This window comes from Pongo abelii, chromosome 2 (assembly GCF_028885655.2).
Source record: "Pongo abelii isolate AG06213 chromosome 2, NHGRI_mPonAbe1-v2.0_pri, whole genome shotgun sequence".
Taxonomy (NCBI): Eukaryota; Metazoa; Chordata; class Mammalia; order Primates; family Hominidae; genus Pongo; species Pongo abelii.
The window spans coordinates 68,221,623-68,246,184 of NC_085928.1; the positions used below are offsets into that span (position 1 = coordinate 68,221,623).

General features: G+C 52.3%; 1 protein-coding gene across 11 annotated transcripts in view; it reads left to right on the forward strand.

Annotated features, from left to right (window-relative positions):
• ATP2B2 (ATPase plasma membrane Ca2+ transporting 2) overlaps positions 1-24,562 on the forward strand; it is a 390,731-nt gene that overhangs the window by 181,783 nt on the left and 184,386 nt on the right. For 2 of the 11 annotated variants that reach the window (XM_002813434.5, XM_002813437.5), the window contains exon 1: positions 22,827-22,957. The exons of the other annotated variants lie outside the window; for them this stretch is intronic. The gene's annotated coding sequence lies outside the window, so the exon portion shown is untranslated. Of the gene's footprint in view, positions 1-22,826; positions 22,958-24,562 lie in introns of those variants that run through there. 11 annotated transcript variants of the gene reach the window in all.

The window sequence follows — 24,562 nt, forward strand, 5'->3', positions numbered from 1 at the left end:
CCTGGCCTGACGTCTCCCCTTGTGACTTGTTTCAGTGGAAGCTTCCTTGGGTTGGGCCAGATGCACGCACGCGTTGTAGCCATCCTTTCCCCACGTTCCCAGGGCTGCTCCATGCCAGCCAGTTGTACAGAGAGTCCTCAGAACAAAAGAACTTCCAGGTAGCCAGGGCTGAAGCCAGGGTGTTGCTGATAGGATCAGGAGCCTCATGCTCGTGAGAACAAAAGCCCAAGAAGAAGCCAGGGGCACAGAGTCATGCCCGCCACCCACGTTGCTTTTGACAGAGACCACTGTTTTGCCGATTACCACACTGTGGAGGCCAGCCCACAGACCTTAGTGGCCAGCCCTGCTCCCCTGCCCCTCCCCACCCCGCCTCCCTCCTCACCGATCCCCAGGCCAGAAAGGGAGGCAGCCCTGCTGGCAGCCAGGCCTGGGTGCCGTGGCCACCTTGCAGGGTGTGGCCATACGCTGCAGACTTCTGCAGTGACTGTAGGTGCCGGAGCCGAGCAGTCAGAGAGGGTACTTGTGTCCGTGGCCTGGGACCCAGCAGGGACACCGGGTGATTCACCGCCATCTCTGGCCAGGTATGGGAGGCTGGGTTCGCGAGGCACTCCCCACAGCCCTGGACTTGTTGGTCTCCCCAGAAGCCTGGGTCTCCAGTCCAGGGCAGGGCAGTGGTGGGGAGGTAGGGGGTTGCTGAGATGGAAAGAGTGTAAGGAGAGGAAACTGTGAGGCTTTGAGTCCTTGTCTGGGAGGGAGAGTGGAGGGCAAGCCCTGGCCCAGGCAAGCTCTGTAGGTATTGATGAGGAGCCCCAGGAGGGACTGTCTCTGGCCTCACCCGGCTCCATAGGAGTGCTCCCTCCAGAGGGCGGTGAAAGAGTACAAGAGCGTGGGCTCTGTAGCCAGAAGACCCAGGTTCAAATCCTGACACCCAGGTGTCCATTCGGACATTTACCTCCATCTCTCTGCCTCAGTTTCCTACCCTGTAAAATGGGGGTGGTGGTAACAGTTCCTATTTTATAAGGCTGTGTGAAGATCAAATGAGATAAGCGAGGGAGCCCTTCAACACAGGCAAGTGTCCGATAGGTGTTAGCTCTGAGCTGCCCCCTTTCCCTCCCTGAACATGCGAGCCGCCCTCAGAGACAGCAAGGTTGATGCTGGAAGGAAAACTACCTGCCCATCTCAGAGGCGCAAATACAGAGGAGATGACCTAGGTCGTGGTGTCAGTTTCTGCGTCAGACAGACTGGAGTTTGAATCCTGTGTTTGCAAACAGTTTAGCTGGGAAGACTTACACATGCTCTCAACCCTTTGACCCCATTTTAAAAATACGTGAAATGGGGATAATAATAGGACCTAGCTTGTGGGTTATGTATAAGGATGAAATTATGCTGTACACATAAAGGGCTTATCCCGTACCTTATACTTAAATTGGGAGCTACTGTCACCACCACCACCATCATCATCACTATCATCATGGTTACTATTATTGTTATTATTATTAGGAAATAGAGACTCAGAGAGGGGAAGGGACTTGCCAGCAGTCATGTAGCAAGTCAGAGGGCAAGGCAGGACCCAGCCCTCGCCTCCTACCCCTCAGTCCCTATTCTTTCCACTCCACACACCCCCTCACTGGCCCTAACGGGTCCTTCTTGGCCCTCTGCACACTCATCACAGACAGTTCCGGCTGACTTCATTGGTTCTGGGCATGGGTCTGGGGGTGCCACACAGGGGAATCTGGCATCCCCCCAAGAGGCTGAGCCAGCAGACAGCCCAGGTTGGAGGTTACCTTGTCCCCATGACCCACAGCACCCCTCTAAAAGCCCTCCCAATCCCTGTGTCCAGGGATCACTGGCCAGGGAAAGTCTCTGAGGGGGTGGGTTATAGCTTTGGAGGAAGCTGTCTGGGAACTGCAGAGCTCCTCAAGCTCCTTGCACCCCAAGGAACTCCTTAAACAGGGAATAATTGGAACTCCAACTTCCACCAAAGCTTCCCTGGGCTTTGAGAGCAGTCTGGGGGTCATGCTCAAGGGTCTTCTGCTTCTGTTGGCTGGTACACACCGTCTTTGCAGGCTTTGCTCTCTCTCTCCCACTTCCTGGCCCTCCCAGGCAGAGATGAACAGAGACAAAAGAGGAGGCAGGGGAGAGAGGAGGAGGAGAGGATGGGGTTTGCTGTAAGAAGAAGGAAGGCTCACACACCTGTTTTAATAATACAAATATTACACACACAATAATAATCATCATTCCTATTTATTGAACACTTACTATGCACCAGGCACTGTGTTAAGGACTTGATATATACTGTCCCAGTTCATCTTCACTACAGCCTTATCAAGTAGAAAATTATTATACCCACTTTGAAGATGAGTAAACTGGAAGGGTCTTATTCATCTACTGTGTAATGAATACAGTTGCGAAGCAGATGATACAAAACGATGACAGAGAATGAGTGAAATATAACAGGGAGTCCTGGGGACTGTGGCAAATTGGAGAATCTTTTTTTTTAATTGAGGCATGGTACACACAGTAGATAAAGTGCACTAATTTTAAATGTACCACTTTTTACATGGGTTTACACCGGTGTAACCACCACCCAGATTAAAATATTTCTTGTAGCCCAAAATATTCCTTCTGAGGTATTCGAATTTATTTTTTCCAAATAATATTCTGCAAAACTGTCCCAGCCGAGAGGAACCTAAGGAGACATGGTGACTAAATACAATGCAGTGCCCTAGATGGGGACCTGGAAGAGGAAAAGGGTGTTAGGTAAAAACAGAGGAAATGTGAATAAAGTGCGGGTGTTAGTTAGTATCAACATATCAATATTGATTCATTGATTATGAGAAAGGTACCATTCTAATAGAAGATGTGACTAATAGGGGAAACTGAATGCAGGACAGACAAGAACTCTCTGTATTGTCTTTAGGAATTTTTTTGTAAATCTAAAACTGTTCTAAAACAAAAAGGTTATTTCAAGATATTGTACAGAGGCCCAGAAGAGCAAAGCCTCTTACTAAGGGCCCCACAGGAGCAGTGGACTAACTACAACCAAAAGGCTGGTCGGTGCTTTAGCTGCCAAGGGTGGAGTTAGGGGATGAGGGTGTCAGGGGTGCTGGGGTCTCCTTGAATCTGTAAGTGCCTTACAGCGGACTCACCTCTGCAGGAAGCTGGCCACACAGCTTCCCCTCTGCCACCTCCTCCTGAACTCTCCAGGGCTGTTCGTTGAAAACCAGTTCTCCCACTGGCCTTGGCCCCAGAGGGAGTATTCATAGGCAGCTCCTGTTCTGAGAGCAGGATGTCACCTTTCCACTCCTGCCAGTGTCAATGCAGGTGTCTCTGAGCCTCCCATGCCCAGCACAGGGGTGGCATGAGCACAAGGTGTTGGTTGAGTGTTGGATGGATAGGTAAGTGAAAAAATGAAAGATGGAAGAAATGAATGGCAAGCTGGGTGGTTGAGGGGATTCCAGGGTGTTAGAGAGTGCCAAGAGCATGGACTCCGCAAACAGATGGCCAGGGTCAAACCCTGACTCTCCCACCTCTAGCCAGGAGAGGTTACTTAACCTCTCTGTGTCTCAATGTCCTCGCCCCAACATGGGGAAAATAGTATACCTGTCCTTAGAGGGCTGTTCAGGTTAAAGGAGTTGATTGACATGAGGGAGGGAAGTAATAAATAGAAGAAGGAAGGAGAGCTGGGGAGATGATGAATTAGTTGTCATATTGAGAGGTGGAAACTTGGACAAAGCCATAAGACTGGCCATTCTCCCGGAAAAGAGGAAGAGGAGCAGCATTGTACAATGGTTAGAGCACAGATTTGGAGGCAGAGCTGCCAGGGATCAAATCCCAATGCCATCACTTACTGGTCATGTGACTTTGGCCAAGTGAGTTAACCTCTCTGTGCCTCGGCATCCTCATCGGCAAAATGGGTATGATAGCAATGGCACTCACCTCAGGAAGTGGCTATGAGAACTAAATAGTTGCCTGGTGTGGGTATAGTGCTTAGAATTGTACCTGATATGTTTACTACAACTCTGGCATATCATGAGTGTGTTTTAAATAAATAGGAAAGGTTTTGTGCCAGAAGCCCACCCCCTCCCTTGAAGGGGCTCCCACGTTCAGGATGCAGGTCCAGGCATCACAAACTCACTTACCTCCTGGGTCCAGGGGAGAAAGTGCCATTAATGAAGTCAGCTGGAGAGGGGATGACCTAGTGGCCACATGTTCATCTCTTTGGCCTCATCTGCCTCCAGCCAACTCTGGATGGGCAATGCTCACGATATTTTAAGAGAAGATAGAAATCTGGATTCTTATGCACAATCCCCCAATTTTGAAACATTGGCATTTAATTCAATTTTATTTTAAGCTCTGAGAAAAACAAACAAATGTATTTTCAGTGGGCTGCTCTCACAAGTAGCTGGCTTGTAGATTCCCTCCGCTCTAGTCCTGCCAGTTCACTTTATTTTATTTTTTTTTTTCTGCATTTTAGAGAAGAGGAAACGGAGGCCTAGAGATAAATGCTTGGGCTCTGATATATTTGACCACTTAGTGGAGCCAAGTTCTCCTCTCCCCTGCTACCAGTCACATCCAGGATCCCCGAGTAATCAAGTGGGGGAGGAAACATCAAGGAGACGTTTTTCCCACGGACCAGGGTTTTTCCAATAGCATATTTGAAATATGATTTAGGTTAGCCAGACATCATTTGCACCATGTGTCAGAGGTGCTGCTGGGCATAAAGCAGGAGTCTTCACCACTTCCAAAGCTGTAGCAAAGATTTGCAATTTATGGAACCCAACTTCACTTCTAGCCCTGGCCCAGCAGGCTGGGCACCAGGATTCCGCCTTCCATGAGCAATGAGGGCTAGGGTGGCCTGCCAGAGAGGAGTAAGTTCTATGGTGAAGGAAGTCACAAAGTAAATGCTAGAGACGCTAACAAAAGTTGGGAGACATGTTCAGGAGAAACCTTTAAGAGTGATATTTTTTAATAGAAAGTTAAGTTAAAAGCTTGTCATACTCTGAACTTGAACTGTTTTATTCTTTTCTGTTGAAAACTGCTATCTGGTTCCCACCTACTTAACCTGCCTGCACCTCCACCTTTCTATCTACAAAATGGGGACAAAATCATAACTCACTTTGTACAGCTTGTGATGAGGATGGAATATGACACTTGTGGAGGATTAAACAATAAAAACCAGCCATTGTCACTGTCAGCAGCTTCCAGCCCACCTGTTTGCACAAGCAGTGGCTCAAGAGCCTTTCACTCTTGGCCTCTCTTTACCCTAACTATCCACATCTGTGACCTTCACTTTGAAGAGTCCGGTGCATCTATCAGCTGTGGAGCACCTATTGTGTGCCAGGTCCTGTGCTAAATTCTTCCACCTGTGTCCTCTCCTGTAGTCCTCAGAGCAACCCTGGGTGCTAACATCATCACCACCATCTCTGCAGCTGAAGAACCTCAGGCTCTGGGAGAAAACATGAAGCATCCAAGGTCACCTCCACGTGTCAGTGTGACCTTGAGCAAGCCCCATTACCTCTCTGAGCCTCCAGCTTCTTCATCTGTAAAAGGAGGTTCAGGACACCCACCCCAGGGCTGCTGTGAGGCTCTATGAGGTAATGACTTCGAAAGCGCACCATCAGCTGTAGATCCTAGACAAACGGATGGTGTGGATGTGAGTCCTTCAGAGGCCTACTCCTGTTCGGGATTCAGCACATTTTAGCAGTAAGGGCTACTGAGAAAAGTTATTTCAAGTGTCTTTTTCTTGGGTGGTTTCCAAATACATCTCCTTTCTCCAGCTAACAAGTCCAACACTGGCTTCAGCAGAAGCTATGCACACAGAAAGTTACTTCCAGTGGAATGACCAAGAGGTAGAAGGGAGATAGGCATGATGATCACAGGGAAGACAGGATCCCAGAGGAGGTCTCGGGCTGTGCAGTCCAACAGATGTGGGATCAAATCCCAGGTCCTCCACTTACTAGCTGTGTGACCTTGAGACAACTAGCTAACCTCTCTGAGCCTCACACAGAGGGTTGTTATGATGAGGGGTATAAGCACAGCAGCTGAGAAAAGGCAATACACATGTACTGAAAAGGAAGCCTCCTCAAATAGGGCACAGCAGTACACATACACGGGACCACGAGGAGCTGGAGGGTGGACACTGCACTTTTCATCTTGGCAACGTGGCTCACAGTAGGTACAGAGCATACATTTTTAAAAATAAAATTTTACATTCATTTTCCTTTCTGCCTTGTGCCCACCCACTTAATCCCCCTTGTCTTTCAATCCCCAGCCCCGCTGTCCCACCTCTGTGAAGTGTGAAAGAACACAGACTGTTACCTGACAAACCTGGGTTAAAGTCCAAACACTGCCCTGCCTGGCTGGATAGTCTTGGATAAGTTACCTCCCCCCACTGACTCTCAGTCTCCTCTTCTGTAAATGGGTTAATATTGCCTCCCTAGCAGGGTTGCTGTAAGAGTTAGAGATGATGTATGTGGCTGGCATGGCCTCTGACACAGAGTAGGCATTCTGAAAGTGGCAGCAGAAATGCTGTTGTTCCTTCCAAATGTAGCCCATGGCCACCTCTGGCTCTCCACTCACACTCAGACTAACTCCCTAAGGAGTTCACAATCAACTTGTCTCTACATCTCAGATGTCACAATAGAAGCACCTTGGGTATATACATCTCTAAACAGTGACATTTCACCTCCGTTCCCACAATCACTTTTCACAATTTCCACACTCTCACTGCTTCTATATTGGTTGGACTTGGAGGGATTAACAATGTCCTTAAAACACCTTAAAAAGGAGCATCAACAGACAAATCAGTCTGGATCAAGAACAAATGGTCCAGAGATTAAAACACCTGTCCATAATCACCGACATTATCCACTGGCTATGGGATCATGGCTATTCATGCCCATGAAAGTTCCCAGACTGAAAGTTCATGAATGAAGGATTTTCTGGTCCTGGATACCATCTTATCCTCAAAGATAGCTTGCAAACTCTTCACTGTTACTTGACTGATTGTTTATGGGGGCTTCTCTGATGCCTCCAGATCAAGGCTAAATTCTTGAGAGGTAGAATTGACTCTGCCTCCCTGTGAGGATTTGTGTGGGGGCAGGTGGAGGGCTTGGCAGGAAACCCACTAAGGTGGGTCACACAGGGGCTGGGGTGCCACAGAGGGACAATCTACTCCTTGGGATGTGTGTGCCCCGGAAGTCTGAAGCTGGCAAGGGTCTCAGGCAAAACCTTGTCCAATGTCTGGCTAATATCCATTTACCTTGCATGGAATGCAGACCCTGTTCTGGGAGCCCCCTCCTCAGAACTGCGAACAGAGTCTGCCCTGTTATTAGCTGGAAAAGTCTGGCTTTAACACCTGACATTGTGGGAGGATTGCCACAGCCATATGCGAGGGGCTTGGAGAGTTTATCTGCAGTGACATAGTCCAGTTGCCACTCTGAACCTGCAGTGATGTCTGGCCTGCAGAAGCCACGTATGCCATATAGTTTGTTCCAATGCAAATCAAAATAGAAAGGTACTCTTTTTTATTTGGGTAGGCGAAGAAATAAAAGGAAAAAAAAAGAGACCAGATGTGGTGGCTCACGCCTGTAATCCTAGCACTTTGGGAGGCCCAGGCAGGCAGATCACTTGAGATTAGGAGTTCAAGACCAACCTGGTGAAACCCCGTCTCTACTAAAAATACAGAAATTAGCTGGGTATGGTGGTGCCCGCCTGTAATCCCAGCTACTCGGGAGGCTGAGGCACAAGAATCACTTGAACCCAGGAGGTGGAGGTTGCAGTGAGCCAAGATTGCACCCTGCACTCCAGCCTGGGTGACAGAATGAGACTCTGTCTCAAAACAAAAAAAAAAGTAAAAGAATATTTGTATACTCTCTAAGTCCACCCTCTCTTCTTCTGCATTCATTTAGGATTTCTCTCCACCCGCCTCCCACAGTGAGGAGGTGAGGGGTTCTCCCAACCTCCACTATTACCTCGCAAGGGCGGGAGTCTGATCTTAAAATCAGCACCCCCCTCCCCTGCTGCTTGCTCCAGCGCTGGCTCCAACACCTGGGCCTCTCCCTCCAGGCCCGTGAGCTAATTACAGGCTTCCCTAAATCATTGTAAGGAAAAGCTAATTAAATCAGGGTCGGCCATTAATTTTCTGGCTAAGGACAGGCAGCCGACACCTCTCTTCAATTCCAGAATCCAGAAACCATGGCTTGGAGCTTCCTTTGAGGTTGGGAATAGGGTTTTATCTGTTAGGGCTGATTTTAGGAAGAGCAGCATGTCCCAGTGACCATGAGGGATCAGGCTGGGGACCTGAAAAACTGGGCTGCAGCCAAATGTATATGGTAAAGGGTATGAGGAGGTGAAGTCAGATGTCCCTGCACCCACCATTAGCAGTTGTATGGTGTGAGAAAAACCCCTGCATTTGATCCCAGCCCTGCCACTTGCTACGCAGGTATCCTGGTCCAGAAGTCTGCACATGCAAGGCAAGCAGCATCACTGCTGGCACAGAGAGTGGAGTGAGTTCTGAGCCAATGTTTGTTGAATGAACAAGTGACTGCTGAGTGCCTGGCTCAGTGCCACACACATAGTAAACACCCAAACAATATTTGTTCTCTTGTCCCTCTTGGAATCTTCTTTTGGAACTATAACATTCATGGGATGAGGTGGCTTAAGTTCCTAAAACCTTTATATCAAAACATTCATTGGAAGCTTTCCTCCTTTGAGATCAAGGGTGAGAGATGTCAGAGGTGGGGTAGGGGCAGGGGACACAGGAACAGAGTTCTCCACTCCTAGAACTCCAACGCCTCTCACGTATCATCAGATGCTAGCCTGCCCTGCCATGCTGCCATGCATCAGCATACCTCTCTGTAAAGCTGAGCACCTTGACAGAAGTCCCAGCTGTGACTCTTTTCTCTTTCTTGCTCTGTTCCCTCATTAACCAAGTCCTCAATAACCCCTTGAAAGGCCCGGACATTGCACATTGCACCTTCATTATTCACTCCCGCCTCGGCCACTTTATTGCAGACGGTGAGTGACATGCTTAGCTAATTCAGGGGACCCCAAAGGCAGGAAACAAATAGGGCAAATCCACAGTATGGCTGAGGACCATTCTGTGTGTCAAGTTCAGCACAGTGCCCAGAGTACAGATTCTGGAGTCTCGTTTGTATCCCAGCTAGCTGTTTGACCTTGGGCAAGCTGCCTAACTTTTCTGTTCCTCAGTTTCCTCCTCTACAAAATTGGCATGATGATACCAGTATGTCCCTCGTGGTGGTGTTGTAAGAATTAAATGAGTTCATAATGTGCCAAGTGTTTAGACAGGGCCTAGTGCACGGTTGCTGTTCCATGAACATTAGTTATTACTCATTATCTCAGAACGAATATCTCAGTTTATCTTTACCACAGCCCAGCCTGGCCGGAGAGTATGATGGCTCTCACTTTACAGATGAGGTCCAGGGAGGGGAAGCTACTTTCCCATGGCCACACAGAACAAAATCCCTGCCCCACACCTGTCCCTGACAGAGGGGAGACTGACAGCACCTGCCGGTGAAAGCGGGGCCCGGGGCAGGGCAGGGGTAGTGAAAGGAGCTTTCAAAGAAGGGCCAGGCCTCCCTCAGAGGCGTGAGTGGAGTTGGGAGGTGGCTATAAATACGTGAGGCGAGGGGCTCTGTAACTAGGCCAGGAATGTGTGTTAGTCATTGAGGTCAGCACGGCCGCAGCGGCGCTTGGCTGGGAGAAAGCGGATCAGGAGTGGGCTCAGGTGAAGCCAGAGAGCTGAGGCCAAGGAGGGGTTTTGCTGGGGCAAGAGTGGCACTCTCAGCTTGGGGGCATGCTGGCACCCCCAAACCTTTGTCATGGGACAAGGGCAGATTCCCAGGAGTGCCTCCCCTATCCCTTTTAACCTCCGAGAAATCCTTCTGTAGTCCAGATCGGATCAAACCTCCAAGCTGCCTAAACCCACAGTCCTGTTTTCCAAAGGCAGACGTGAGTCTGCATTTTGGAGGGGGGCAAGCACATCCCCTCTAGTTTAATACCTGTGCACTTACTTTGATGTGTTAGGGGAAAAATACAACTGGCAAGGCAAATCCATGATATTGTGACTATGAATGCTTAAGATAACACTAAGTAGAGAGATACATATGTTTCTAAAAGGGAGGTGATTTCAGGACAGATGCAAAGTATATGCTAGAACTTGCAGACTGGCAAACATCATTACTGGAGTTTGAGGGTTTCTGGTCCACAGACTAAATGTGAATCTTTTTGCTGTGAGGTTCCAAGCCCTCCCCACCCCAACCCCACTCTACCTTCATTCTTGCTGTGCCTGCTACCTGGAATGCCTCACCGGCAAAGGTGAGATGTGCTCCTCACTGCAATCTGCACAGGCTGCCCAATCCCCCGTCTGTCTACTGCCATTTCCCACACTGCGTGAGGTCATCCTATCTGCAGCCATCGCTCCCTCAACAACAGGGAAAGCAAGCTCTGTGTCTGTCTTCCTACCTGCTGTGCCCAGCACGGTGTCTAGAGCCAAGCACAGGCCCAGGACGTGACACCCAGTTCACATCCTGGAGCTGTCACTGCCTGGTGCGAGACTGTGCATGTGCAAGGCTCTGGGCTCAGTCACCTCCCCATGTATCAGATGGGGATGACAAGCTTCCTTCTCCAGTGGGGTTGCACGGATTCAGTGAGTTTACTCCACCTCAAGGCTTTCTTAGCCCAGTGCCTGGCATGTTCTGGGCACTCCACAAGTAGTGGCTGAGTAATAGTATCATCAATGCTATTGTCATTATTAAGGGCCAGTGGATATTCATTAAATGAGTCCATAGTGTTATAGGCTGAAGGGGAGAGAAAAAAGAATGGAGTATGTATGCATTTAGACTGGAGAGAAAATTCTCAGTGGCTATTTTCCCAACCCCTCTCATTTTGAATATGGGGAAACCATGGCCCACACTGCATCCCTGGGACCAGGACCCAGAACATTTGCCCTTCAGTCTATGGTGCTCCACCACCACCTCCCTCCCCAGGCTGGGGGAAGGGGAAGGGGTGGCCAAGATGAGATGCATCTGCCCAGTGTGACACTTGCAGGCTCGCCGCCCCCAGCCTTCCTCAGCTCCTCGGTGTAGACCCAGTCGACCTGGTTAGGAGTTCCAGGGCTGTGGCCTGCACCGAGCTGGCAGGAGAGTCCTCACTTCACCGAGGCAGTGAATCAAAAGCCTCATTCTTTGTAGACTCCTCGGATAGGTAGAAGCAGACTTGACCTTTGTCGTTTTGTTATTTTTAGCAGAGCAGGCAAGGAATGATAAAAACCTGTACAGGAGCTGGCTATAAATAGCACGCCTGTGGCTTTTTTTAAGAAACACACACACACACACACGCACATCTGAAAATTGTAGATCTAAACAAGCATTGCCCTTCAAAGTAGAATAACAGCATTAGCATGACACTTTACAATCAGCGAGCCCATTTAAGCTGTCACTTCAGCTCACCGCACAATTCCACAGGGTGGACACTTCCATTGTCCCCATTTTGCAGATGAGGAAACAAGGAATGAAGTCAGCCAGGAAGGCTGTGGGCACAGCACCTGACACGTGGCGAGAGCCCTGTAAATATCACTTTCCTTATCATTGCATCTCCGAAAAGTTGAGTAACTTGTCCAGTGCCACGCCAGGAGAAGGAAGAGAAGCAGGACAGATGCCAGGGCCACCTGTCTCCAAGTCCATGAGTCCCCTGGCTGGGGCTGAAGGAAGAAGAGTTAGACCTGGAAAGGTCAGAGGAGTGGCAATGGATGTTGTGGGGACAACGGGATGAGAACTGGAACGACAGGGTGGTATCTGAGGTGCTGGCAGCTAAGAGGGAGTGGCTGTTTGGGAAGTGCCTTTGGGGTCAGCAATGAGAGAGGAAAAAGGAGGAGAAGAAGACAGAAGATCGCTGGCCAACAGTTTTTTAGGACAATGCCATGCCAGGGTCACCTCGTCCGGCACTGCCCTCCTTTGGGCAGAGTGGGAAATGTCAGTAGGCTCCATGGTGGGAGGGCTAAGAGCAGGTTATCAGCACTGGGATGAGAGCCGACAGAGGCCCAGGGGCTGGGGCCAGGGCAGCCTGCAGCAGAGAGGAACAGGTCAAAGGCAACTAAATCAGAAAGGGGTCCTGAAACTTGAAAGGTAATGAACTCCAGGTAACCATGTTGAGGGACTGCCCGGGGTGCTGTGGTGTGCTGGTAAATGTTTCACAACCAGCTCTCAGGGAGGTGGATGTCCTGCTTTCCAGTGCTTGCCAATTTCTGTGGTATCAATGCTCCTGCCTTGGCAGATTGTAAGCTGCCAATATGAGATCACTGACAACACAGTCGGCTGTCACAAGTCAGTATAAGCAACTCCAGAACAAGACTGCTGCCACACCATGCCACACAAGATGGAGATACTTATGTCCTGCTTGTTTCAAGGGAAAAGAGAAGGGGCTTACGGGTAGTTTTTAAGCTACCATTAATTGTGCATGTAACACATGATAGGCAAAGTATTTTATAGGCAGTATCTCAGTTAATTGTCAGGACACAACTCCAAAGTAGATATCATCACCATGTTACTGATGAAGAAACCAGGCTCAGAAAGGTGAACTGACTTGCCCAAGGTCACAGAGCTCAGTGAGTGGTGGAGCTCAGGCTTAAGCCCAGGCCTGTGTGAGCTCAGAGCCTGTGCCCCAGACATATATCACCTGGCCTCTAGCCAGGGTAGTTCTGGAACCTCAGTTGGGGCTGGGTTTTCAGGCAGAGGCTGATGGGTGGGTTCCTCTGCAGGGCTGGCAGCTGAGAGCTCCCACCAAGTCACAGGGGAAATGGTTACCACCCTTGGGGGAGGTCCTGAGAAGATTGAGACACCCCCCATGGGGAGAGAGCAGAGCAGGAAATGACCCTCTTAATACTGAAGAAATGAACCAATGATATCTTCAGATTCCCTCTCATTTTGTTTAGATCAGATTGTCTATGAATTAAAAGTGTTGTCACCTTTGCAGGATAGAGATGAAAAAGCAAGCTAGACATCCCTGAGCACCCACTATGTGCCATGTACGTATGTATTACTCATTTATGCCTCCCAACGCTCCCATAATTGCAAGTATTGTTAGCCCCATTTTACAGATGTATTAATAGAAACTGAGGTTCACATTGGCCAAGTGACTAGCACAAGGCACTCAATGGTAAGTGGCAGAGCTGGGCTTCAATCCCACATCTCTTTAATGCCCAAGCCCCTGCTCTATGCTCTGTGTCTCCCAGAAAGAAACAGCACCTTATATCTGAGAATCTGCTTACAGTTTACAGAGATCCTTCCATACCCTTCTTTTATTTGGTTACTGCTAACCAGCCCCTGGGGAGGTCAGGAAGGCTGGGGGGACAAGGTCAGCACTCTCCCGGCCCACGGCAGCTGTCTTGCCCAATAACCCCTGATCTAGTGCTCTTCCAACCCCCTGGGGCCACCTGCAGGGGGATGTGCAGTGAGAGAGGTGGCCCAGCCTTTCAGGAAGTCTCATCCACAGAGGGCCTGCAGAGTGGCCACTAGGCTGGGGCTGTCCCCACTGCTGGTGGCAGGCCTCCTTGGAGAGCCTATGCTCTTTGGAGCTGTGTCTGAAGAAGATGAGCCCTGAGCAAGGTAGCCCCACATAAGGGGGATTCCTTATGGGGCTAACAGGCAGCCCTGGAGTGAGCACTTGCCTCCAAGCCCTGGCCTGGCTGCAGTGTGCTCAAGGCAGGTGGTGACCACTCTGTAGGCCTCAGGATCCCCATCTGTAAAATGGAAAGTTAGGGCTGGACAGAGGAATGCAGTGGCACCTCCAGCCCTGATGCGCCTCGAGTCCACATAAACCAGCCCCAAAGGCAGATCCCAAAGGGAATTCCCGGAAGCTTTCTGGGCCCAGCATCCACTGGGGAGTATGTGGGAGATATGACACCCTTGTGGGTCTAAGGAACCCATCAAGACTCCATCAGCGTCACCGTCTCCTAAGGGCAGCCAGTTCCTCTCTGTCCTCCTCCTTCAGGCTTGGCTCTGGCCCTCCATCCCACCTCTTCCCTGTTCCCCTCAACCACTCACTGGACACCCTGGCAGGACCCAAGTGTTCCCCAGACCTATCACAGGGTAGGGAAGAACAGGCAGGGACTAAGGAGCCAGCTGCCTGAGTCCAAATCCCAACTGCACTTACCAGCTGGACAACTTTGGCCAAGTTGCCTGACATCTCTGTGCCTCCATTTCACCACCTGTAAAATTAGGGTGATCATCAAAGCCACCTTAAAAGGTCTTTGGGAAGAACTGAATGAGTCAACACATGAAAAGTTCTAAGAACAAACAGAATCTGGCATGTAATATCATGTCCCTGTCTCAGGGCCATTTATCATTTGTGGGCATGTCCCCTCTTCTGTCTCTGCAGCCCTCCCACCCAGCTGCCCTGGGGGGTTGGGGAAAAACCAGGTTCTATCAAGCGGGGCTACCATTAAGGTCAGTCAAGGGAACTTCCCACTCCCTGGAGGGAGCACTGGATTGAGAGTCCTGAGCCTACAGCTTTCATCTCAATTGCGCATGACCCTGGCTTCAGTCTCCCCTTGTGCCAGGGTGCCCGCTCAGCCCCCTGCACATTCGAGACTCTGTGAATGTCTGCTGGCTGTTCTTCTCCTCCCAACTGTGGCCCTGTGCAAGGAGGGCCCCTTTCCTCCTTGATGATGTGACCTGGGCTCAGAGTCCACCCCAGATCACGGCACGTTGAGTGGATCACAGGACCTGCGGAAGGCAAGACACGACTGTGCCACACTGCCGCATTGCAGATGCTGTTACACACAGGGCCCTCACCCAGGGCTTTGTGTTCATCATCAGGTTCCATCCTGAAATCCCTTCTCAGCTGCTCCCCTTCCCAGGGTAAGGACAGAAATCTGTACAGTGGTCCACAGGGGCCCCCACTGCCTCTCCCGTCCCTTGCCCACACTTTCCCCCAGCCATCCGGGCCTCCTTTTAATTCGTTGAAAACTGCTAAGTTTTTCCAGTCTCAGTGCCTTTGCACAAGCCACACCCTTTGTCAGCAACACTGTCTCTCCTCTTACCTACTGAACTCCCACTCCAGCCTGCAGACCCCAGCTCCGTCATCACCCCCTCGAGGAAACCCTCTGTGAGGCTTCCTGCTCTTGCCAGAGACACCAGGGATCTCCTGCCGAGCATGCTCTCACCCCTCTGTAAATACACATTGGTTTGTGTGATCATTTCGTTTCATGGCTGTCTTCTAAACCCTCTTGAGAGCAGATACCATGGGCGTTTCTGCTTACCACTGTATTCTCAGCACCTAGCACAGAACCTGGGAAGGAGATGCTCAATGGGTATTTGTGAAATAAATAAGTCGATGGAAAAGCAGGAAGCATATGGCATCGTGCCCATTTTACAAATGAGAAGCCTGAGGCCAGAGAGATTGAGAGACTTGCCCAAAGTCACACAGCCCATCATGGTAAAGCAGGGATTTGAGCAAGGGCCACCAGACTCCAGCTCCCAAACTCTTTGCACCACTTCGGTATTGCCTCCTGTGGGTGCAATGGAGGACTGAGGCAGAGTCCCAGAGGGTGGGGCTGGAGTGACAGGGAAGGGCTGTGGTTGTTCTGAGAACCCTGGCTGCCTGCAAACCTCACAGGGAGTGAGCCCGCAGCCCCTCTGCTCCTCTGCAAGCCTTCCAGGAAAGATCTAAGCTCTCATTCTAACTCCAGGTGTGTCATCCTGGGTTTGTTACCTCCACTCTCTAGGTCTCAGTTTCTTCATCAATAAAATGAGGGTGATGCTCTCCACATAGCAAGACTGTTGGGGGCAGACAGAGTGTGTGTGTGTGTGTGTGTGTGTGTGTGTGTGTGTGTGTGTGTGTGTGTGTGTGTGTGTGTGTGTGTGTGTGTGTGTGTGTGTGTGTGTGTGTGTGTGTGTGTGTGTGTGTGTGTGTGTGTGTGTGTGTGTGTGTGTGTGTGTATTTTAGCACCCAGGAACATGCTCAGCAGAGGTAGCAGATGTGGCCCCTGTGGCCTCTAAGCCATTCAGGCTGGACATGCAGGCCCCTGGGATGACCACATTTTACTCCCTAACTTCTTACTGGTTATATTCCCAGCAGTGTTGGCCACCCAGTGAGTCAGCAGTTAGGGCTGCCAGCTCACAGCACTCTCAGTCGTCACCCCTCTGCTCTAGGAATCCTGTTTCCCTGCTGGGTCCCCAACCCTCTTCAGCAGGAAGACGACAGAGAGGTCACAGGCTTCAGGGAAGACAATGCATATCTGGATCCTCAATCCTGTGCCACAGAGCTGTGCACCCTTGAACAAGCCACACACCCTCTCTGGACTCGTTTCATCACCTCTAGGTTGAGGACTGATAACATCAAATTCTCCTGGGATAGTAGTTAAAAGCCTGGCACACAGTAGGTGCTCAGCAATGTCAGGTTCCCTTTCCTCTTCTGACATTCCTGGATTCATCATCCCCACCTGCTCCCTTTCCTCCTGTCTTCTCCTTTCTTCAGGGAGGCAGCCTTTCAGCAAGAGTGAAAACACACACACGTCAGTGTTAGCTAGGGACCCCAGTACAGGACCTTACATTCAGTGACAGCTGAATAAATATGTGTTGCCTGAATGATCCAAAGAAATGAATTACGAATGGCAGAGTGTCAGGTTGTAGGTAGCTTGGAAGGGGCCATTTAGGGATAGGGGCTCTCCTTCCTGGGTGTTCAACTCACCTTGAGTCCAGCCCTGGGCTCAAGTACCCTGGTCCAAGTTGGGACATCTCTGGGCAGTGGGATCTGAGTGGAGTTGGGGTCTCCCTTTACCCTTCCCAAGCTGGGCATGGGGAGGGAGCCCCATTCATTGACAGCTCAGGAAATAGCAACTCCTAAGCCAGGAACCCTAAATGAGTCCAAAGAATATTTCCAGAGCCACAAAGAGATGCAAACACCATCAAAAACTACTAGCAGAATTGCTTTTTCATTCAACAAACCTGCACCCATCAGTTCAATCAATATTTATTGAGAATATTTTCCCAGTGCTAGGGATACCTCAGGCAAATGAGACCCAGTTTCCTATCCCTGGGGAGTACCCCAGCCAGATGGACGAGACAGATGCATATAAAAAGGTTAATTGCAACAAACTCTTCTTAGAGCACGGGGAAAAGGGGGATGGAGGGAAAATCAAGGAAGGCTTCATGGAGGAGGGGCTGCTGGAGCTGAGTCTTGAAGGATCAGTAGGAGTTCTTCAGGCGGAGAAGTGGAAAGGGAAGGCATCCCTGGCAGAGGGAGTGACACATGCAAAGACGCAGAGGCATGGAAATGCAAGAGTGTCTTTGGGAGCAACAAAGACCCACTGTGGAGTCTGAGGGTAATGGGAGCAGTCTGGAGTGGTTATTCGGGCCTCATGAGCCACAGTGAGGAGTTTGGATTTGATGCTGAGAGCACAAAGGAGCCAAAGAAGGGTTTGGAGGAATGTAGGCAGCTCCCTAAGGCTGCAGGGAGTTAGGAAATGGCCAGGGGATGGCAGGTGAGGAGGGGGGAGGGGGGAGGACAGTCAGGATTGATGGCTGGGAGTGGGCAGCATGTATGACTCCGCATTACCAAGGAGGTATTAGCTCTGAGGGGCAGCGCAGATGAGACCATGGCCTTGTGCCTGGGAAAGGCAGTCTGCCCCAGAGAGTCCTCTGAGAGTAGCTCCCGCTTCCCCAAGCTCTGCGTTCTTCCAGGAGGAAAGGCACCAGATCCCTCATTGTTTCCACAATAACACTGTGAGCTCATGGCCCTGACCTTGGCCTCTGGCCTTGCAGGGGGAGGCAGGGTCAACCATCACCACTCACCTGCCCCACACAGGTGGGAGCCTAGGGTGGACCCTCATGGGGCTAAGGTTTTCTAAGCTGTGTGGCCGGGAAGATATGCCTACTGCTTTGGGAAACCTAAGTCCCAAGCAGTTCCAGGACCCAGATTCACCCCACCTCCCACAGGGTTCCTGGGCTCGCCGCAGGGCCTCCTGCAGTTCCTGTTTCAAGTTCCAATTCCCCTACTCACTCTGTGACCTTGGGCTACACTGTTTTACCTGTACCTCAGTTTCCTCATCTGTAAAATAGGAATAAAAATAGGATCCACCTCCCAGGGTTTTGTGAGGAACACACGAGGTGTGCGCGCAGAATGCCTGGCACATAGTAGGATGTCAGTGTGAATGGTGGCTGGCCAGAATTCGCCAGAAGCCAGGCCTACAACCTCCTCCCTGAGGGAGCAAGGACCAGTAGGAGGAGGGGAGAATTGGTGACCTGCGTTCAAATCTCAGTAGACTAGAGACCAGCCCAGCCCCAGCCCTGCAGGTGCTATCTGGGAACCCTTATGTACAAGCCGGAGGAGTTGGAAGGCACCCACTCTCTGCCAGCATTTTCCCTGGGGCCTGCTGGAGAATCTCACCTTCTGTTTCTTCCACTAATAACAGTTGCCATTCTCCTTTAACTTGCAGCCCTGCCAAATAGGTATTATCATACCCATTTTGCAGATGAAAAAAACCTGGGACTCAGGGAGGTTGAGTCATTTGCCCAAGGTCACACATTCGGTAAGTGAGAGAGCCGGGAGTTGGACCCGGGTCTGTGTGGCCACAAAGCCTCCACTCGAGATCTGGTTGGCTGAGGGAGTTTCAGGCCTTGGTGGGAGTGGGGAATGGATGTGAGGCTTCCGTGTGACTGGAGAGGAGATTTCAGGCAAGCCAGCCCATGTGGTCCCCTGGATCCACAGTGCATGGCCCCTCAAGGTCTGGGGCTAGAGGTCCTGAGTTGTGTGCTTCAAACTTGGGTAACTTTAGGCAGGCACAGAGAGAAGGGCCTAGGGTTTGAGTGGGACCCTCAATCTTGCTTTGGTCCTCACCGGCTCTGTAACTTTTAAGTAAGGCCCTGTGGTCTCCAGGTCTCAATTTTCTTTTCTGTAAAATGGGAAGAAGCCCGTGCTCTTTGAGGGTGATCTGTGGGGGTCAGAGGAGACAGGAATGTAAGAGACCTTTGGAAATACCTTCTCATCCCCCTGGAACCCAGCTCACAGCTCTTTGAGGCAGCAGTGACCTGAGAGCTGCCCCAGAACTCCTACCCAGGTGTCTACAGACCCTGAGCCAGGCAAGGCAAGGGCAGGGGTAGCCCTCATCCATGCTTCCCAGAAAGAGGAGCGAAAACAGAGAGCCCACGTTTCATGCCGAAGACACAGATGGCCTCTAATTACATTCAGTCCTCTCCCCTCCGACCTGCCTGGACTTACCTCCTCTATTGCCTTCATGCAGAGAGCCTCCTCTATTGCCCTTGTGCAGAGAGCCTCCAGCAGCCTGGGCCAAGTTCCGTGTCCCCATTCCTAGACAGACTGACCCTCTTCACTCACCCTGTGTCTCAGCTCCAGGACCCCTCCCCAAGGGAGAAAAACATGGTCTGGCCAACTAAACACAGAGTAAAAATCAGATTGGCTGGCTCCTCCCTCCGTCCCCCTCCCCTATTTCTCATACCTTTCCCTAACCCTGACTCTCAATCGGTGTCCACCATAAGCCAAATCATGCTGGAGGCAGAAGCTATCAGTAATCCTCCCAGCTGGCCTCCTGCCTCTTTCCCCCTCTTCCCTGTGGCTGACCCTGACCTGTCATTTCCAACCTTCCTGGAGTTGCAACACTAGTGCCATTGTTTGTCTAATTTCACAACACCTCTGCCTGTCCAACACCCCCTGCCCCCCAACACATCCTGGAAGGCCAGGCCAGATGACCCAGGTGTATCTGCTGCAGGAAGAGAAGGCAAAGGGGATGGGGCAGGGGACAGATGTCTGCAGCCAGATTCCACCCTCAAGAATGACCTTAGGCAAGCCTAATCTTCTTCTTGAGGCTTCGGTTTGCTGAACTGTAAAATGGGAGAATTGGATAGGAGTTCTCGAGGGTCCAGCAGACTCATTCAAACCTTTACGGCACCATGTAACACATGCTGGGACCTGAGACCTGGAATGCTGGAGACATGTCTGATGTGGTCACAGCCCAATGAGGGAGACAGACATGTAGACCATCACAATACAGTGTGGTCAGAGGTAGAACAGAGGCATGAGCCACCTCGGTGGAATCAGGAAGGACTGTCTGGGGAAGCAGAATTTGAGTTGGACTTCGAAGAATGAGTAGGAGTGGGCCTAGAACTGGGGTATACCCACAAGGAAAAACCTTCAAACTGTGCTGTTCAATATTTGCACTGCCTCAGGAGATAGGGGCATCCAGTCACTGGGGGGTGGATGCAGGCACTGAAGGACACGGGACCTGGAATGTCAAGGAGATGGGAACTCGGCCAGGTAGCAGTTCTAGTCTTAGGGTCTGAAAACCAAAATCCACAACTGCCTGAGAGTTTGGCTTTTAGCGTACGTTGGTGAGGGCCCAGCCCATCCCAGACAGGGACCACTGGGCAGGCAAGACTCAGGACCTGGGAGCAGATGAGTGTCAGGTCTCCCAGTGAGCCCACACTCATGATGGCCTTCGCATGCAGACAGCCCTGGGCTTGGAGTCCAGAAGCCTCCGTCACAAGTTTGGTCTACTCCTTACTGGCTGTGCCACCTTGCCCTGGCCACCACATCCCCCTGAACTACACAGAGCTTCCCCATCTGTACCTTGGGTGCTCACGGCAGCCACCCCAGAGGTAGTTGGGAGGATCAAATGATTTACTGTTTTGTAGGTGGCCTTTACAAACTGTAAAGTGTGCTGGACACAGAAGGCAGTGTGATTGTTGAAATGTGTGGTTCATAACAGGCTGCTTCTCGGGCTATTTTGTAACCAGGGAAAGCGGTTTGCCGCCAAAGATGTTGAAGTAATAATGGTGGGATTCCTGGCACAGACATGTAGGCTGGCAACAGATGGGAGGTGCAATGGGCCTTTCCGCCTCTGCCCGTCTTTGCCCACCCTCACTCCAACATCTCGGAACACCTTTACATGGGCCTGTTTTGGGGAATGGAGAGCCTGTGGGCTTTGGGGAAGGGCAGATGCTTGGCCTTGGTCCCTGGGGTGGAGCTGACTGGGGACTGCTGACTTAGAAGACCACCCAGAGGGGTGGCCAGTGGAATCCCCCCAACTATACCCCTAAGGGGGTAGAGTTCCCATCTGCATCCCCAAGATGAAGCAGAGATGAGGCTGCTTTGGAAGCTCCCAATCTTGGGCTGTTGGTGTGGGGTCGAGAGCCTCCCTGAGGGGTGTCCTGGGCTGCTCTGTCGGAACCCCAGCAGGGAGGCTTGCCTGGCCTCTGAGTCACACCCTTGCCCCAGTGGAGGCCAGGGCCTTGAATGACCACTCAGCCCTTGACATCATAGCTTCTCAGCATCCTCCCTGTGTTGAGGCCACTCTGCGGGCTAAGGGGCAGGTGGGTACCCTTCCATGGGGCTGGGGGGTGAGGAGCAAGGAGGTCTCAGCATGGCCTACTGGTGGGAGACCCGCCGCAGGCGCTCCCAGCTGTCTCCCTCCTGTGGCCCCTCTGCACGGCCGGGTTCTGATTTTGGTGCAGTGCAGACTTTCAGCTTAACGAGACAAATTGATATTCTGTGCCAGCCCAGGGATGGAGCGGCAGCTCGGGACGCTCAGGCGGGCAGCTCAGAGGTGGGCAGGAGGTGGGGGCAGGAGAAAGAGGCAGCTTCTGCCTGGAACTGCCTCCCAGGGCCGCCTCCAGCCCTGCCCCTGTCCCCCATGCACCCCTCCACCCTGACAGGTGCCCTGAGACACTGGTCCTGAAGGTCCTTCCACCTTCAGTGCCCTCCCTCCAAGCAGGGTACCCCTCCTGGAGGGGGCAGGGCAGTGGACGCCAAGGCTTCAGAATTCTAGAGAAGCCCCTTGCCCCCGGTGACCTCCTAACCTTGCTCTTAGGGCTCTCCTCCCACCCTTCTAGAGTTGAAAGAGCAGCAAGTCTGACAGAGATTAGGCAGGAAGAGGTGAGCAGCTGGCTAGGGGCTTCCAACCCTACCGACTCCTCATGGGGGGTCCCTGGGTTCCTCTGGAAGTGTCAGTCGGCCCACAGTCTGCCTGCAACTCATCAGAGATGTCCTGAAGATTAAGTGGGTGTACAGACATGCAGACACCCCTGCTGGTGGGCACCTGGCAGAGAAAAGGCCCCTTGAGGCAGGCCCTTTTGCCAAGCCAGCCCCCACCACCACACCCCCCGAGGGCAGGTGGGGTCGCATACAGGCACGGCGGATCGCAGGGGTAGCGCTTCAGGGCAGCAGAGAGCTGCTGCGGGCTCAGCTCCACTGGCCCTGCAACCACAGATGTATTTAAAATGTGTTGAGTCGACTTCTCCCCACTTGCGACCTTTGCCCCTTTGCCCCCCAGGTCTGGGGGTGCCTTGACTACAAAGAGGGGGGCCAGAGCCCCTGACCAAACAAATAAGTCCCCCAGAAAGCAAGGGACGACTTGGAGCCATTTGAGCAAAATCCTCCCCTCTCTGCTCCGGTTCCCCCCACCACCACTCTCAGGACCCCCTTCCCTCCAGCACAGCCCAGCCCTACCCTCTCCGTACCCTTGACATTCCCTCCTGCTTCTGGGGAGCGGGCATATTCCTGGGACTCTGCCAGCTTCGGTTCCTCATGATCCCACGGGAGGAATTAAAACCGCAAACAACACCGTGGTGGTTCGGTCCACACCCCCCCCCGCCCCCCACTCTCCTCCCCCGTGCCCCCTCCAGAACCGGCCCTCCCTGTATCCCTCCCTCCCTCCTCCCGCCCCCATCCCCCAGCCTCCGGCAGCGGCAGGGGCGGCCTCTGCCTCCCCCGAGATTGCATTTTGCCGGCGAGATGCTCTCCTAGAACCGGCGCCGGCGCCTCCGCCCCCCGCCCCCCACCCGCTCGGGCAGGATGGTACAGTCTGCAGAGGGGCCCGGGCACGCTGGCTGGGCTCAGCCGCGGCACCAGCTGCCGCACCGCGATTACGGGGCTGCCCGCCGGGAAACCGTGCAGGATTGGTGGTGATTTTCATAGCCAAGTAAGTACCGGCATCCCCCAGCATGAGAAAATAAAAAATAAAAAGCGCCCCACTCCACTCTCCCCTTCCTCCCTCACCCATTTTATTTTGTTTCATTTCATTTGATTTTTCTCAGTGCTGATGGTGGTGGCAGTGGCAGCGTGGAGGGGGGGTGGGAGCAGGGCTTGTTTATCTGGCAGCAGCCGAGGCTGCACTGGGAGCCGCCGCTGAGGGAGACACTAGTGTGAGGGTCCGCGTGTTGTGGGGGACGGCTGGATGCTGGGGACTAGGACAGGGGGGCCTCGGACAAGCGGATGCCCAGGGTCTCAGGTAGATTCCGGCAGCCTCTGGACTGCAAATGCCCCCTACGGATGTTATGCAAGGGCCAGCAAGCTGGTGGCAGGGGACAAGGTTCTCTTCTCTCTGAGCCGGTCCCAGGGAGACCAAGAGGACTGGAGGGTGCCCATTGCCCACCCTGGTCAGAGTCCCAGGAAAGAGGCAGGAGGAGGCCCCTGTGAAGCGTCCCTTTGGTGGAGTGGGCAGCTGTGTGCTGGGACCCATTGGGTCAGGCCAGCCGGGTCATGTGGTGGCAGGGACGTGTCCCTGGGTCCCCTCCATGGCCAGGAGAGTGGCAGGAACGGGTGGCCAGGCCATTTTGCATCAGTCATGCTGGGTGGTGGAGTCGGCACCCTCTGTCCAGAAGCCCACTTCCTAGGCCAGCCTCAGTGGTCTCCAGCTGAGGGATAGGGCACCTGAGGCTCCTCCCTGCCCCCTGCAGGGTCAGGATGGGAAAATACAGCAGGCGGCCTCAGGACTCCCTGAGGGTGGGTTGTTGCCGGCAGCAACCCCTTTTTAGCCAAGTAGCTATTCCACACCACGGCTGTCCTCTGCTCACCCAGGTTGGGGGTTGGGGGTTGGGGGGGTGCTCTGGACTGGCCTACCCCAATCAGGCAAGGGCCCTGGGGGTCTTGGGCCCTCCATGCAGAGGCCCAGCCTGGCTCGACCTTCAGAAGGGTAAGTGAGCAGGCAAGCCCAACCAGCCAGCAGAGGGTCTTAGTGCGAGGCTGCATGCCCTGAGCCCAGCATGGAAGGGGCTCCCTCCTCTCCTGCATTGCTCTCCGAATCGCTGGGAGGAGGCAGAGCTGACGTTTGGGGTATTTCCAGGAGCAGCGGGCGCCATCCGGAGAAATTCTCCTTTGACGTGTGCAGTAGGAGGGGGCTTGGAGCGCAGGCTTCAGGGGCCTCCGCCTGTTAACTTCATTGAAGGAGCAGTGGCAAAGAAGGGGCTGCAGCTCTGGGGAGTCCTGTGGGGGGTTGGGGGTACAGGAAAGATGCTGATGGCCACCATTATTTAGCCACCTTCACAACCTAGTCCCATTCATATCAGGGCATATGCATGCCCACAGATTCACACATATGCACAGATACAAATATAGTACCCATAAGTAGTGCATCATATATGTCCAAATCATATACACACATATGGAATGCCCATGCCCACACCCCAGCACCTGTAAATACAACCCACGTTCCTGAACACCACATGCTCACTTGCAAAACACAGCACACACACAAATGCAGTACACACATACACACCCGTGCATGCAGCTTGCCCACACATGCATG